The following is a 16093-nucleotide window of genomic DNA, read 5'->3' on the forward strand; positions in this document are numbered from 1 at the left end:
GACCCTTTCTTAAAAAAAATAGCAAAAGAAAAAAAGAAACACAGAACAGAGATGAAGGGGGAAAATCCAATAAAATAAAATACATATAAAAGTGAGGTACAGCCCAGGCAGAGATGATAGTAAGTGATAAACTGAATCATAAAAGAACTTGATTCTGTAACTGATGTTAAAAATATTTGTCTGGTTCAGAAAATCCCAAAGAAAACTGGCATGCATTTGTAGTCCCAGCTACTCAGGAGGCTGAAGTAGGAGGGTGGCTTAATGCCAGGAGTTCAAGATCAGCCTGGGCAGCAGAGCAAGACTCTGTCTCTTTAAAAAAAAAAAAAAAAAGGAAGAAAGAAGAAAGAAAAAGAAAGAAGGAAAGAAAGAGAAAAAGAAAGAGAAAGAAAGAAGGAAAGAGAAAGAAAGAGAGAAATAAAATAAAATAAAATAAAAGCTGGAGAAAGAATTAGGACTTCAGATCCAGGGGAAATTTTTTTGCCTTTTATTTGAAGTCCACTGACTCTGCTCTGGCCAGCAGAGGCATATTCAGTGAATCAAACTGTATCTATGTAGGAACAGAAAACCAGTTCTTTCTGCTCCCCATAAATAAATATTTAAGGAACATCAGTTTAAGGGAATGCCAAATTATTAGCTTGCCCAAGATGTCTGCATCTCGTATTCTGGCCCTAGAGGATTACCTGATTTTAAGAGACCTGTAATTCAGGTGAAAGGATGTAGTTGGAAGAAAAACACAGTTTCTCTACTAACCATTTAGCCTACAGACCACATAGGACATATTCAGAGAATCAGGTCTGAGGAGGCCTTGGCCCACCCAACAAGAAAGCGGAAATGACCACAAAAAGGCCAACTTTTCTCCTGTTTGTTTTTTTCTTTTGTTTGAGACTCTTACTTCTGACTATCAGGAAAAGCTTGACTGAGACCTTATCAGGGAATTAAGGTGCCGGAGGAACAGAGACACATTGTGGATGGACAGGTTGGCATGGTGCTGACAAGGGGTCCTGTGTGTCCCAGGGCATACCAGCCCCTGGCTCATCTGAATGCCCTCTCAGCGGTGAGGAGTTGAGTGGCCATCTGAGGTGGATGATGGTGACAGGTCCACAGCCTGGGAGTGGAGAGGGCTAGGTTCTCACTGGGTTCTGGAAAGGGAGACCACACCATCACCATTTATCATCCAAACTGTGGGACTTTGAAAAAACCCTAAATACTTCTATGTGTATTTCCTAAACCTAAGGACATTCTGCATTGATAGCAGTGCCGTTATTTAACCTACAGTGTTCAGATTTCACACGGCCTGCTGATGTACTTTTTTTCCATTCAGGATATAATCTTGTACCATGTGTTGCATTTAGTTGTTGTTTCTCTTTAGTGTCCTTTAATCTAGAATGGTTCCTTAGTCCTTCTTGTCTCTCATGACCTTGATATGTTTTGTGGCTCAATTGTTGTGTGGAATGTCCCTTAGTTGGGGTTTGTCTGATACTTCTTAGTGATTAGATTCAGTTTGTATATTTCTGGCAACAATATCACAAAAGTGCTGTTGTGTCCCTCTTGGCACTTTTTTTTTTTTTTTTTTTGAGACAGAGTCTCACTCTGTTGCCCAGGCTAAAGTGCAGTGGCACGATCCTGGCTCACTGCAAACTCCACTTCCCGGGTTCAAGCAATTCTCCTGCTTCAACCTCCTGAGTAGCTGGGATTACAGGCACACGCCACCATGGCCAGCTAATTTTGTTTTTTTTGTTTTTTTTTTTTTTTTGAGACAGAGTCTTGCTCTGTCACCCAGGCTGGAGTGCAGTGGCGCGATCTCGGCTCACTGCAAGCTCCGCCTCCCGGGTTCACGCCATTCTCCTGCCTCAGCCTCTCCGAGTAGCTGGGACTACAGGCGCCCGCCACCGCGCCCAGCTAATTTTTTGTATTTTTAGTAGAGACGGGGTTTCACCGTGGTCTCGATCTCCTGACCTCGTGATCCGCCCGCCTCGGCCTCCCAAAGTGCTGGGATTACAAGCGTGAGCCACCGTGCCCGGCCTACTTTTGTATTTTTAATAAAGATGGGGTTTTACCATGTTAGACAGGCTGGTCTTGAACTCCCGACCTCACGTGATCTGCCTGCCTTGGCCTCCCAGCATGCTAGGATTATGGACATGAGCCACCGTTCCCGGCCCTTCTCAGAACAATTTCTTTCTTTCTTTTTTTTTTTTTTTTTAGAAACTGATGTTTATTTTCCATCAACCTTATTTCCATGTTGCTTAAGAGCCTGTGCAAGAACAGCTTAACACCATTCAGTGGTTGCTCCTACCCATTCAGTGGCCTGAGCAGTGGGAGCTGTAGACCAGTCTCCCGCGACTGCTGGATAGGCACGGAGGGCACCTGCATACCTTCAGACCAGTCTGCAACCTCAGGGTGAGTAGCAGTGAACTCAGGAGCTGGAGCAGTCCATTCACCCTGAAATTCCTCCTTGGTCACTGCCTTTTCAGCAGAAGCCAGCTCTTCTTTTTCAATCTCTTCAGGATCTCTGTAGAAGCAGAGATCAGGTATGACCTCCTGCGGGTGTTCACGGGAAATGGTGCCACGCACGCGCAGAACTTCCCGAGCCAGCATCCATCACATCACACCCGCTGAGTGAGCTCCCTTGTTGTTGCATGGGATGGCAATGTCCACATAGCACAGAGGAGAATCTGTGTTACAGAGCAATGGTAGGTAGGTTAACATAAGATGCCTCCATGAGAGGCTGGTGGTCAGCCCTGGGATCAGTAACCATAAGAAGCCGTGGCTCCCAGAAAGCTGCCTGGATCTGGTTGGTGACGGTTCCAGGGGTGAAGCGGCCAGCATTTGGAGTGGTTCCAGTGGCAGCAGCAAACTTCAACATGGCCCTCTGGCCAGTATTCCTGGAGGATATGACACGGGCATCAGCAGGGTTTTCAATGGCAACAATGGCATGAGCTGCCAGCAGAAGCTTCTCCCAGGTCCTCTTCAGATTTAGGATGTAGATGCCATCACTTCCTTTTATAGATGCACTGTTCCATCTGGAAGTCAAGAATAGTGCCACCTAAGTGGGTTCCTGCTGCAAGGAACTTAAGGACATCCTCCTCCTTCATCTGTAGGACATCAAGGGCTCTGGACATTGTGAAAGTTTCCTTTTAAGTTACGACTGGAATCCAGAACAATGCCGTATGGCCCCTCTGTGGGTAGGGCAGAAAGCTCTCAGCACATCTTAACAGGAGGCACATGATGTTCATTGGTACCATCTGGGAAGATATTAATCTTTGTTACTGGATTAAGCATCTGCCAGATTTCTCTACTGTAAAGTTACTATTTTTTTCCTTCATAATTACAACAATTTTTTAGGTAAATACTTTGAAAGCATGCATATATCAAACATGTATTTTGAGAGGAAAAAAGGGTGCTACTGATACTTAAACTGTGACAACAGAAGCAAACGTATTATCCTGGGGAAACTAGGACATATACTCATCCCAGTTCTGAATGACTTTTGTTATTTCCTGGTGTAATGTCCAGGTTGCTCACAGCCACATTTTAAGGGTCACATTCACGGCAAAACCATTTCTGAACCCCTTCCACTTTGCCTCCATTTCACCCTGTGAGATGACCATCATAGATTGTTATGTCTCTCTGACTTCTTGTCTCTTTCTGTCTCAGACTGACAGCTCCTTGAAGGCAAGAACCTTGTCATATCTTTATCTCCTAGGGCCTTACATGGGGCTAGTAAGGGAGAAGCATTTCCTAAAAGTTTGAATTCATACTGACCTCAGAACATTGGTTTTCTCATCTTTTGCAAAGAGGGATAATGAACTTTGCTGAATTGCCTCTAAGGATCAACTGTGATGAGATTTTATAAGTGAAAGCACTTTATAACCTACAAAGTGCCAGAGGACTCTGAGGCATCACCGTTTGTTTGGAGCTAAGAATGACTCCAACACCAATGAGCACTGCTGCGTCTCCTCTCACACTCAGCAGGTGGCCACCCAGACTCTGATCTGAAATCAGCTTGTTCACTCCTTCATCCTGTGGCTGCCGTGTTTGTCTTAGTAGTTTCAGGGCTGAGCACAGAACACAGCCAGGGGTACTCAATAAGTGTTTTGAAAGAACACCCGCATGAATGAATGCATCTAGCCCCTTTCCCTCTTCTTAGTGTCCAAACCTCCCAAAAGAAATTTAAGAACTAGCACTGTACCTGACACAGTATTGTGTAAGCATTCAAGATGAATGCTATGTAGAGAATTACAGCAAGTAAAGAGATTGAATTAGCAAACAAATAACTACTCACAAAGAAAGCCCCAGATTCAGATGGCTTCACTCGGTGAATTCTATCAAACATTTGAAAAAGAATGAATACCAATTTTTTCACAAACTCTTTCAGAAAATAGAAGAGGAGGGAACATTTCCCAACTCATTCTATGATGCCAATATTATCCCTGACACCAGAGACAACTCAATAAAAGAAAATGCCAGATCAATGTCCCTTATAAATGTAGTCAAAAACCTTTAACAAAATACCAGTGAGATAGAAGAATTACACACCCTGACCAAGTGGGATTTATCCCAGGAATACAAGGTTGGCAATATATGAAAATAAATCATGTAATATACCACATGAATAGAAAAAAGGAAAAAAGCCACATGGTCATCTCAGTAGACACAGGAAAAGCATTTGACAAAATTGAACATACTTTTATGATGAAAACATTCAACTAACCAGGACTAGAAGGGAACTTCTTAAGCCTGATAAAGGGCATCTACAAAAAGAAAACTCATAGGTAATATCATATATAATGGTGGAAGACAAATGCTTTTTTCCTAAAATCAGGAACAAGATAAGAATATCTGTGCTCATCACTTCTACTCAACATTCAACTAACTGATGAATTAATTAGGAAAGAAAATAAAATAAAAAGCATCTAGATTTGGAAGGAAGAAATAAACTATATGTTACCTATTGGCAGACATAGGTCTTATATATATAAAGTTATGAAGTATCCACTAAAACTTACTAGAACTAATAAACAAGTTCAGCAAGGATGTAAAATCAATATACAAAAATCTATTGTATTTCTATATGCTGGCAGTAAACAATCTGAAAATGAAATTAATCTAAAAATTCCATTTCCATTTGTAATAGTATCAAAAAGAGTAACATACTTGGGAATAAGTTTAACATAAGAAGTATAAGACTAGTACACTCAAATTACAAAACACTGCTGAAAGAAATCAATAAATAGATGAAAAGACATCCCATGTCCATGGATTGAAAGACTTAATATTGTTCGGATGGGAATACTCTCTAGAGTGATCTACAGTTTCAATGCAGTCCTTATCAAAATCCCACCTGGATTTTTTTTTTTGCAGCAATCGACAAACTGATCTTGAAAATCATATGGATTTGTTAATTAGCTCAACTGAGCCATTTTGTAATGTACGTATTTCAGACAAGTTGTACATGATAAATATATACTATTTTTCTTTGTCAATTAAAAATTAAATAATTAAAAAATAAAATAAACCCAACAGTAATGAGAAAAACTAAAAAAAAATCATATGGAAATTCAAGGTATCCAGAATAACCCAACCATCTTAAAAAGGAAGAATTAAGTTGGAGGACTCACATTCCTCTATTTGACAACTTACTACAAATCTATAGTAGTCCAGACAGTATGGTACTGGTGTAAGGATAGATACATAGGTCAATGGAATAGAAGTGAGAGTCCTGACAGAAATTTATACATCTAAGGTCAACTTGTTTTCTAAAAGGGTGCCAAGACCATTCAGTGGAGAAGGAAGTATCTTCAAAAATGGTGGTGAAACAACTGGATAGCCATATGCAAAAGAATGAAATTGAACTCCTACTTCATGCCATATACAAAACTTCATCAAAAGGGAGCAAAGACCTAAATAAATGTGAGAGCTAAACTATAAAACTCTTAAAAGAATGCATAGGCTTAAATCTTCATGATCTTGGATTAGGCAATGGTTTCTTAGCTATAACACCAACAGCACAAGCAACAAAAGAAAAATAGATAAATAGGACTTCATCAAAATTAAAAACTATTATGCTTCAAGGACATCTTCCAGAAAATGAAAAGAAAGCTCAATGGAAGAAAATATTTGTAAATCATGTAACTGACGAGGGGCTTATATCTAGAATATGTAAGAACTCTTACAATTCAGTAATAAAAAGATAAATAACCCAGCTTTTAGATGAGCAAAGGATCTGAATACACATTTCTTTAAAAAGATACACAAATGGCCAATAAGCACATGAAAAGATGTTCGACATTATTAATCATCAGGGAAATGCAAATCAAAACCACAATGAGATACTACTTCACACCTAACAGGATGGCTAGAATCAAAAGGTAGATAATAGCAGGTGCTAGTGAGGCTACGGAGGAATTAGAACCTTCATATTTGTGCTGGTACAAACATAAAATGATACACACACTTTATTTAATAAAGTCTGGCAGTTCTTCAAAATGTTAAACATAGAGTTACCATATGACCCAGCAATCCCACTCTTAGGTGTATACCCAAGAAAACTAAAGACATATGTCCACACAAAAACCTGCATACAGATGTTCACAGGAGCTATTATTTACAATAGCCCAAAAGTGGAAATGACCCAAATGTCCATCAACAGATGAATGTGGTAAAGCCATATAAGGGAGTGTTATTTAGCCATAAAGAGAAATGAAGTATGTGCACCTGCTACTTCATGTATGAACCTTAAAAACATGCTAAGTGAAATAAGCCAGAAACAAAAGGCCACATATTGTGGGATTCCATTTATATGAACTATCCAGAGTGTGCAAATCCGTACAGACAGAAAGTGGATACATGGTTGCCAGCAGCTGGGGACAAGGAGGACAAGGAGTGACTGCTAATGGGTTGGAGTTTCTATACAAGGTACAGCCTTTTCGGTTTGCCTGGGACTGAGGGATTTCCCTGGGATGTGGCAGTACTTCCAGTGCTAAACTTGGGGTAGTCCCAGCTAAACCAGGACAAATTGGTCGCCCTATTCCATACCTGGAAATGAATGTGTTGTATTAGATTGTCTCTAAGGTCTCTTCCAGCTCACAAATTCTTTGAGATTTGTGAAAAAAACAACAAAAGCAACAACACAGGCTGAAAAACAAGAAAAGCCTGTTTTTCTTTCCCTGTCTGGTAAGTGATACTCCCTGGGCTAGCTTGCTGTCCACACCTGCTGGCTGTGTATCACAGCCAGCAGCAAAGTTCCCTGGTTTCGGGAGAAGCATGGGTACCATGCATCTAAAACAACATGCACACTTAGTCTCTAATCCCAGATCAATTGAATCAGAATCTCTAAGTGTGGGACCCAGGCCGTGGGTATGTTTTTAAAGCTGCGCAGGTGATCCGAATATGCAGCCAGGTGTGAGAATCAGTGCAGGGTGATCTGAGAGCCACCCAGCTCCTCATTCCCTTTACTCCCAGCCTGTGTCAGCTCCTCCGTTTGATTGGACCAAGTGTTGCTGAGACATATGAGATGAGCCAGTCAGAGCCTCTCGCCGGAATTTGAACTAACACATTCGAGGAAGCTTGACAAAGGCTGGAGAGGCCATAGCAGGTCAAAGGCCAGCGTGCTGGGGAGGAGCAGAGGCTGAGGGAAATCAAACAAGACCAAGAGAAACTGAGTAGAGAGAGGGCAAAGCAGACATGCAGAGGTCAGAGACAGAGCAACTGGTCCATTCCAGGGCTTTCCTAATTCAAGTCTTCTGTATTTTTATAATAAATCCTCATTTTCTTAGCAGTGGAGGAGATTCTATTTTTCAAAGATGGTTACAACACTATCTCCATCCCACATGCTCTCCTCAATGTGACCTTGCCACTCCCCCATCAGGAGGGGGCCTATGATTCCTTTCCCCTTGAACCTGAGCTGACATTACTATAGTCAACAGAATGCAGTGGATGTAACACTATGTGTCTTCCAAGGGTAGGTAAAAAAAAATCATGCAGCATCCATGTAGTTGTGACATATAATAAAATGGTTTTGCTTAATCAACAAAGTTTTAGGGTAGTTTGTTATACAGTGATAGTAAGTGGGACAGGTAGTCTAAGAAAATCCATGTTCCTTGTCATCAAAAGAGCCTGACGAGCACACCTGACTCCATCTCTCAAGGTCTGTCCTCATTTCTAACTCACCGGGCACCCAACCACCAACCTGTCACCACCAATGGGTAAACTTGAAGTGTGAATAGGAATTGCTGATGCTTTCATAGCCAGAATGGTTCTGAAAAGTACACAATGCAATTATAAAGTATTAAGAGAAAATGTAAGCAAAGTATCTTTTAAATGTGGTAAAATATACATAAAACTTGCCATTTTAATCATTTTTAAGTGTATAGTTCAGTGGCATTAAGCACCTGAACACTGTTACACAGCCATCACCACCATCTACCTTCAAAACTTGTTCATCTTCCTAGAATGAAACTCTGTACTCATTAAACAACTCCCATCCTCCCCTCCCCCACGTCCCTGGAACTACCACTGTACTTTATGTCTCCATGAATTTGGCTACTCTATGTACCTCATATAAGTGGAGTTATACAGTATTTATCCTTTTGTATCCGGCTTAGTTCACTTAACATAGTATCTCCGAAGTTCATCTATGTGGTAGCAGGTGTTGGAATTTCTTTCCTTTTTAAGGTCAAAGAATAGTCCATTTTATGGGCCAGGCGTGGTGGCTCACACCCGTAATCCCAGCACTTTGGGAGGCTGAGGCAGGTGGATCATGAGGTCAGGCATTCGAGACCAGCCTGGCCAACATGGTGAAATCCCAACTCTACTCAAAATACAAAAATTAGCCAGGCACAGTGGTGCATGCCTGTAATCCCAGCTACTCGGGAGGCTGAGGCAGGAGAATCGCTTGAACCCAGTAGGTGGAGTTTGCAGTGAACCGAGATTGCGCCATTGCACTCCAGCCTGGGCGACGGAGCGAGACTCCATCTCAAAAAAAGAAAAAAGAAAAAAAAAAAAAGAATAGTCCATTGTATGTGTAGACCATATTTTGTTTCTCCATTCATCTCAGTGGACACTTGGATTCCTGCTACTTTTTGGCTATTGTGATTAATATTGCTATGAATGTCAGTGTACAAATATCTGAGTCCTTGCTTTCAATTCTTGTGGGAATATGCCCAGAAGTGGAACTACTAGATCATATGCTAATTCTATTTTTAAGTTTTTGAGGAACCACTATACTATTTTCCATAGCGGCTGCACCATTTTATGTTCCCACCAACAATGCAAAGCAGTTCCAATTTTCCCACATCTTTACTAACTCTTGTTATTAACTACATATTGTGAAAAAAATAACCTTCCTAATGAGTGTGAGGTGGTATCTCATTGTGGTTTTGGTTTGCATTTCTCTAGTGATTAGTGATGTTGGGCATCCTTTCATGTGCTTACTGCCATTGTATATCTTTGGAGGAATGCCTATTTAAGCCCTTTGTCAGTTTTTTAATTGAGTGTTTTTGTTGTTGAGTTGTAGGAATTCTTTGTATATTCTGGATATCAATCCTTTATCAGTTATATGATTTGCAAATATTTTCTCCCATTCTGTGGGTTGCCTATAAACAATATAAAAAGAGCTGAAAAAGACTTTCTTTTTTCTTTCTTTCCTTTTTTTAGATGAAGTCTCGCTCTGTTGCCCAGGCTGGAGTGCAGTGGCGCAATCTCGGCTCACTGTAGCCTCTGCCTCCCAGGTTCAAGGGATTCTCCTGCCTCAGCCTTCTGAGTAGCTGGGATTACAGACGTGCACCACCACGTCCAGCTAATTTTTGTAATTTTAGTAGTGATAGGGTTTCACCATGTTGGCCAGGTGGTCTCGAACTCCTGACCTCAAGTGGTTCGCTCACCTTGACTTCCCAAAGTGCTGGGATTACAGGCGAGAGCCACCACGCCTGGCTGAAAAGGACTTTATAAGTGTGGTGCCAAAGCAGAAATTATAAGGAAACTAATTGAACAATTTGACTACATAAAGATAAAAGTGTTAGTTATGATAAAATATCATAAACCAAAAGGCAAATGACACTGAAAATATTGTTTTTTACATTTTATGGCAATAGAGTTTTAATATATAGCAAATAAAGTTAAATAAGCAAAAGGTACGCCCCAGTAAAATTAATAGGGCAAAAGACACATATAGTTATACAAGCAGAAATACACAGTCCTGTCTACACCTGAAAAGTCTCATGGAAGCAAAACTGATCTCTTGCCTCCGTTAAGTCCCATGATTAGAGGAAAACAAACATTTTGAACCCTCTCTAATTCTAGCGCCCCAAATAAATGAACTCCCAAGCATTTCCTGTAAGTTGCTGACTACCTAATGCAAACAACTTTATCCCAGACTTTTGCAAAACTGCTGTCTGAAGACTACCCCAGTCTTTGTAGAAATGATAACCCTGTAAGAAAATTGCCGGTTTTCTGTCATGAACACACCAACTATAAATTCAGTAGCCTTGGTAAGTTTGCAGTGTTTGCTGTTAATGACCTGCTGTGTTTTTTATGTGATGAGTAGTTCCTTCTGAGGTCCCCGTGTTTCTTGCAAGTAAACTTTTTCCTTTTCTAAATGCTATTATCTCCAAATCTTCAACTTACTGATACTTAAATGCAAATTGAAAATATGAAGATATCATTTTCACCTATTAAATGAGCAAAGTTGTATTTTTCCAAGATATTGCTCAATGCCAGATGGATGGGCACTAACCTGGGCATTCATACGTGGCTGGTAGGCAGTTGAGTCATATTTATTGAAAGCTTTGAAAATCTACTCTTCAAATCCTGTAATTCTACCACTAGCAATAGACCAATGGATATAATTAGGTTGTGTATCCCCAAATTAAAATAAAACACTAAAAATGTCATCAACTTATACATGGTTAAATATATTCCCTAAGGATATTCAGTACTATGGGAAAATGCTCTTGGTTTAATACAAAACAAAAAAAAAGATGAGATCATACAGGGTGATTGAAATTTTGACATCAAAACCATATATATTGCATCCAAAAAAATCAAGAGGAAAAAGAAAGCATTTTAATTACCACTTTTTTCCTTTCTTTAAGAAGAAAAAGAAATCATTCTATTCTGCTGACATTTAATAACAGAGGACAGTAAAACTTCTTAAGTTTAATTAATTTAGAATCATATATAATGTTCTGTGTTAAAGTGGATGAAACTGGATGTGATGGTTAGGAATGAAGAAAATAAACAAGAGGGGGCGGAGAAAGAAAAGGGAGAGGTTGGGCACAGCGGCTCACACCTGTAATCCCAGCAATTTGGGAGGCCGAGGCTGGCAGATCACCTGAGGTCAGGAGTTCCAGACCAGCCTGGCCGACATGGTGAAACCCAGCCTCTACTAAAAACACACAAAAAGTTAGCTGGGCATGGTGGCACAGGCCTGTGATCCCAGCTACTTGGGATGCTGAGGCACGAGAATAGCTTGAACCTGGGAGGCAGAGGTTGCAGTGAGCCGAGATTGCGCCGTTGCACTCCAGCCTGGGTGACAGAGTGAGACTCTGTATCAAAAAAAAAAAAAAAAAAAAGAAAGAAAGAAAGAAAGAAAGAAAAGAAAAGAAAAGGGAGTAGAAGACAGGCATGATAGTACAGGGACGCAGCGGAGTGACAGACAGACTTGGAAACCTAGGCATAATGATCAAATGAAATCAATCCGTGGGGTACTGTTTCTCTCTTTCTCTCTCTCTCTCTCCCCTTTCTCTCTCTCCTCCTCTACACACACACATACACATGTACACACACACACCCCAGCCTGTTGTTTCAGAAAGCTGTCATAGAAACCAATGAAGAAGTCAGCTCTGTGAATCAACAGGAACACAGATTCTTCTGCAGATTCATGTACTAAAGTTGAAAGAAATGATGTTCACATCAAATCCTTGTCAATAGAGCACACGCAGGAACATGCACGCTGGAGTTTGCAGAGGACATCAGAGATGTCTCAGAAGTTGCGATCAGTTGTTCTGGAGGAAAAATAAATCACATTGCAAGCGGCTCAACACCCTTCTGTGAAAATTGCCAACAAGCATTGTGTGCATACTCCCACCTCCAGGAGGCAGGGACCTCAGGCCAGGTTACTCAATTATTTATTGGAGTTCTGATTTAAAAGAATGAAACCAGTTTAAAAAATAAAAAAGGCAGGGCAGGGGAGCAGGCAAGGACTGGCTGAAAGAAAAGAACAGGCAGTTATTTACAAAGGACACACACATGCGCACAGACTCGCAGGTGCAGACCTGTAATGTGATCAGAAAGGCAGTGTACCAGAAAATGAAGCAAAAGTCTTTAGTGAAGATCAAAACCAGAAGTAATTGTCCACGGCAGGCCCAGGGTACTGTACTGCTAAGCAAGCCATGCTGGCTTCTGGGGGCACAGAACTCACCACTCAGGAAAGATCTCTGACTTGCTGGGTTAAAGGAGGTCTGTCCTCTCTCAGACTAAGACTCACACCCTGGATTGCCCAGGTTTGAGAACTCTTTATCAGATTAAAAGCCTCTAAGGAATTTGCCTCAAGTAGTAGAAAAATATCCCAGATTTGGAATTAGGAAAGTGTCACAAACACAGGAGAATTAGCACTAGGTATCTGGAAAATAAAGCAGGGTTCTCTGGCCCAGTATGAGAGAAATAGATCAAGTTAACAGCGTAGTCATTTAGCTGCTTATGGAGAGAACCCAAGAAGCGATTTGACACCTGTATATGCCCTGCCTGGTGTGGATTTCAGGAACCCCGGGGCCTTTGATTCTCAGGTGGTCACTCCTTTCGGTAAGTCAAGGTGACACAGTCTCTGAGGTGGCTGAAAAGACCATAGCCAGGAAGTCCAGAGGACGCACACACGTATCTGTGAGTTGGGTAACGGCAGGATGCACGGCGCAAACACCATGCATCCCTCTCCTGTTTCCTTTAACTCCAAGAAAAGTGACCTCAGTCTGGGGCATTACTGTGCCACTGTCTGGAACAGAAATGGGGCAGGGTTGTAGATGACAAGGAAACATAGACAACCCCCCAGCAAGGTGGCAAAGCCTTTTGTGGATACGAAGGGTGGATGCTGAACTCCCCACCCCCACCCGTGAGAAGGTTACTGTGGTGACTGCTGTGTGAACCCAGTGACATGACAGGGAACAGAAACACATGCGTTCAAGGAAATCCTTGGAGGGATGAGAAGGGAGGGAAATTGATTTGACAGCTTGTTGCTGCCACAGCTTCCTTAACAAAGATAAGATCAGGATGGGGTTTATTTAAGAAGAGACATCCTGATGTCTACCCAAGATGTCCGTTCTTATTGTATTCACTCTGTTGGCAGGAGTAAGGAAGAAGTCATTTTTGGGTAAACACTGCTTAAAGTAGTAGCCATTCGAAATTTGCAGAGCAAATTTGTAAACGGGGAACTGAAAATGAACCAAGAAAAACTAGCACATCCTTGGCAACCTACCCTTCACAGGGCTTCAGCTGTGTTTTCTTAGAAACACAAGCCATCTTTGTCAACAGAGCCTTGACACCCACTCATAAGGTGTAACTGGCCGTCATACTCCTGTCCCTTTAAAAAGGGGCCTGCGGCTCCTTCACCGAGAACCAGTCAGTTTTGCTTAACAGAATTGCACATCTGGTGGCTTAAATCATGTAGACTGAACATCCCTAAATGAAAGTGGTTTACAGAAAAAATTTGTGATTGCCCCTCAAAGATATCTGCATCAGGTCTGGCTGTTCAGTGGGATCCCGTGGGAGCTCTGGAGACACTCTAAGTCTGGGACCCACTCTAGAGCAGTGAAATCAGAGTCTCAGAAAGGCGGGCAGGTCCTTGGTATTGTTCCCAAAGGCTTCCAGGTGATTCCAACACTCACCCGGGTGAGAAAGAGTGGTCCAGGGCAGAGCTTGTCAAAGCAAATGGGCACAGGACTCACCTGGGGATCTCCTTCAAGTTCGGAGTGTAATCCAGACAGGTCTGGGAGACTAGAGAGTGAGTTTCTAACGAGCTTCAGGTGATGCTGATGCTCTTGATCCCAGGCCACACGGGATAACAAGGGTCCCCAGGCCTACCTCTTTAATTATGGGGATTGGAATGGAGGATTTTCACCAATGAAGTACAGTTCAAAGCCAGTCAGAAACTTTTTGATCATCATGGTAAAAACAAAACAAACAAAAAAACCCCACTTTATTTACATGTGAGGAGAGGTCAGGGGTAAGCAACCAGATCAGATGAGTAGAAATCAGATGCTATTAAAAACAGTTTTGAATTTCAGTTACATTTTTCAGTAAACATTACTTCAAATGATGAATGGGAAAACAAAATGTAGTATATCCCTACGATGGAATATTATTTGGTCATAAAAAGGAATAGAGTTCTGATACATACTACAACATGGATAAACCTTGAAAAATTAGGCTAAATGAAAGAAGCCAGTCACAATAGACCACATATTATATGATTCCATTTATATGTCCAGAATAGGCAAATTTATAGAGACAGAAGGTAGGTTGGTGGTTGCTTAGGGTTGGGGATGGGGGAATAGGGAGATGATAGCCAAAAGATGAGGGTTTTTTTTTTTTAAGTTGGTGAAAATGTTCTAAAATTGTAACAAAAACCCATCGTACACTTTCAATGGTTGAATTGTATGATATATGAACTACATCTAAATAAAACTGTTATAAAATACTGGAAGATCTTTGCAGTGCATATAAGCAACCAAATATACAAAGAATATATATTTTAAATGTATTGTATATACTATATTATAGTCTTTAATATATTATGTTTATATAATATACAGGAATACATTATGTATAATATAAAATATTAAGATTATGTAAAGACAGACTTTCAGGAGCAAGTCAACTCAAAAAAAAAAAGGAAGAAGAAAAGAAAAGGGAAACAGTCAACTCACAAAAGGAAATTGGAAGGCCAATGAACACAAGGAAAGAAGCTCAACATCTTTGGAAATCAGGGAAATGAACATTAAAATATCAACCACATACCATTTCAGACCTATCAGATTGGCAAAAACCTACACAAATTAGTATGGCAACACTAGGTGATGCCAAATGTGGAGAAATGAGAATTCTTCTATACTAATAATGGTGGGAGAATAGATTGGTCCAAGGTCTTTGGAAAGCAATTTAGTAATATTTTAGTAAATTTGAAGATGTGAGTATCCCATGGCTTCCTAGTATATACCCATGAGAAAGTCTCACTTAGGTACACAGGAGGCATGCACAGAAATATTTTCCATTTTGTTTCTTTATTAGTAAAAAAAAAAAAAAAAACCTTCAAACAACCTAAATCCCATCAATAGAGAAATGAATAACTAGAATGGGATTTATTCTTATAATGGAAAGTAAGACAGCAGATAAAAATAAATGAATTTGAGCTATTGTATGCATTAAAAATATTTAAAATAGAATTCATATTTTATCTCCTTAAAAATGAGACTAAATAGAGCAAAAGTATAGAAGAAAGTCATGTTGATAAATATATATATTGCTTGCATCTGGCACACCATCACTCCCGCCACACTGCATTGGCAAAGCAAGTCACAAGACCAAACCCAGATTTGAGGGCCTGGGAAATATACTCTGTCTGTAAAGTCTGTAAAGTCTCGTGGCCAAATGCATGGATTCAGGGAGGGGTGAAGTGGAGCCAAGATCTACTACATCACTATGTCATTTGATCTGCCAAATCGCCATGTCATGTGCCTATTTCCAGACAGGAACCAACTGGAACAGAGCACCCGCTAGTGGTCATCTCTGGGCTAGATACTGAGGACACACAGTATCAGTAGAACCTCTGGCTTAGGGAGAACAGGATGTATGCACAGAACTGGATGTATGCACAAAAAGATCAGTAAGATATTCAACTTGAAGCCACAATTGGCCCATGTGTTGAAGGAAAGGTAAAACTTAGTGTCCAGTGGAGACAAGGATGCTCTGGGAAGGAGAGGTGCCTTGAAGAAAGACTGGTGGTAGCCATACCTCTGTGCCTTTGTAAAATGGGACTATTACCACTTTCCCTGAAATAAGTTATAGGAAAGGGCCTGACATATAGTAACCACTTAGAAAATGTTAA

The 16093-nt window shown here is 40.8% G+C and overlaps 1 pseudogene; it reads right to left on the bottom strand.

Annotated features, from left to right (window-relative positions):
• Positions 1-2244: 2244 nt before the first annotated feature.
• LOC129489193 (small ribosomal subunit protein uS2B-like) lies at positions 2245-3165 on the bottom strand (annotated as a pseudogene).
• Positions 3166-16093: the final 12928 nt, after the last annotated feature.

The sequence above is a fragment of the Symphalangus syndactylus genome, chromosome 1 (genome assembly GCF_028878055.3).
Source record: "Symphalangus syndactylus isolate Jambi chromosome 1, NHGRI_mSymSyn1-v2.1_pri, whole genome shotgun sequence".
NCBI classification, from domain to species: domain Eukaryota; kingdom Metazoa; phylum Chordata; class Mammalia; order Primates; family Hylobatidae; genus Symphalangus; species Symphalangus syndactylus.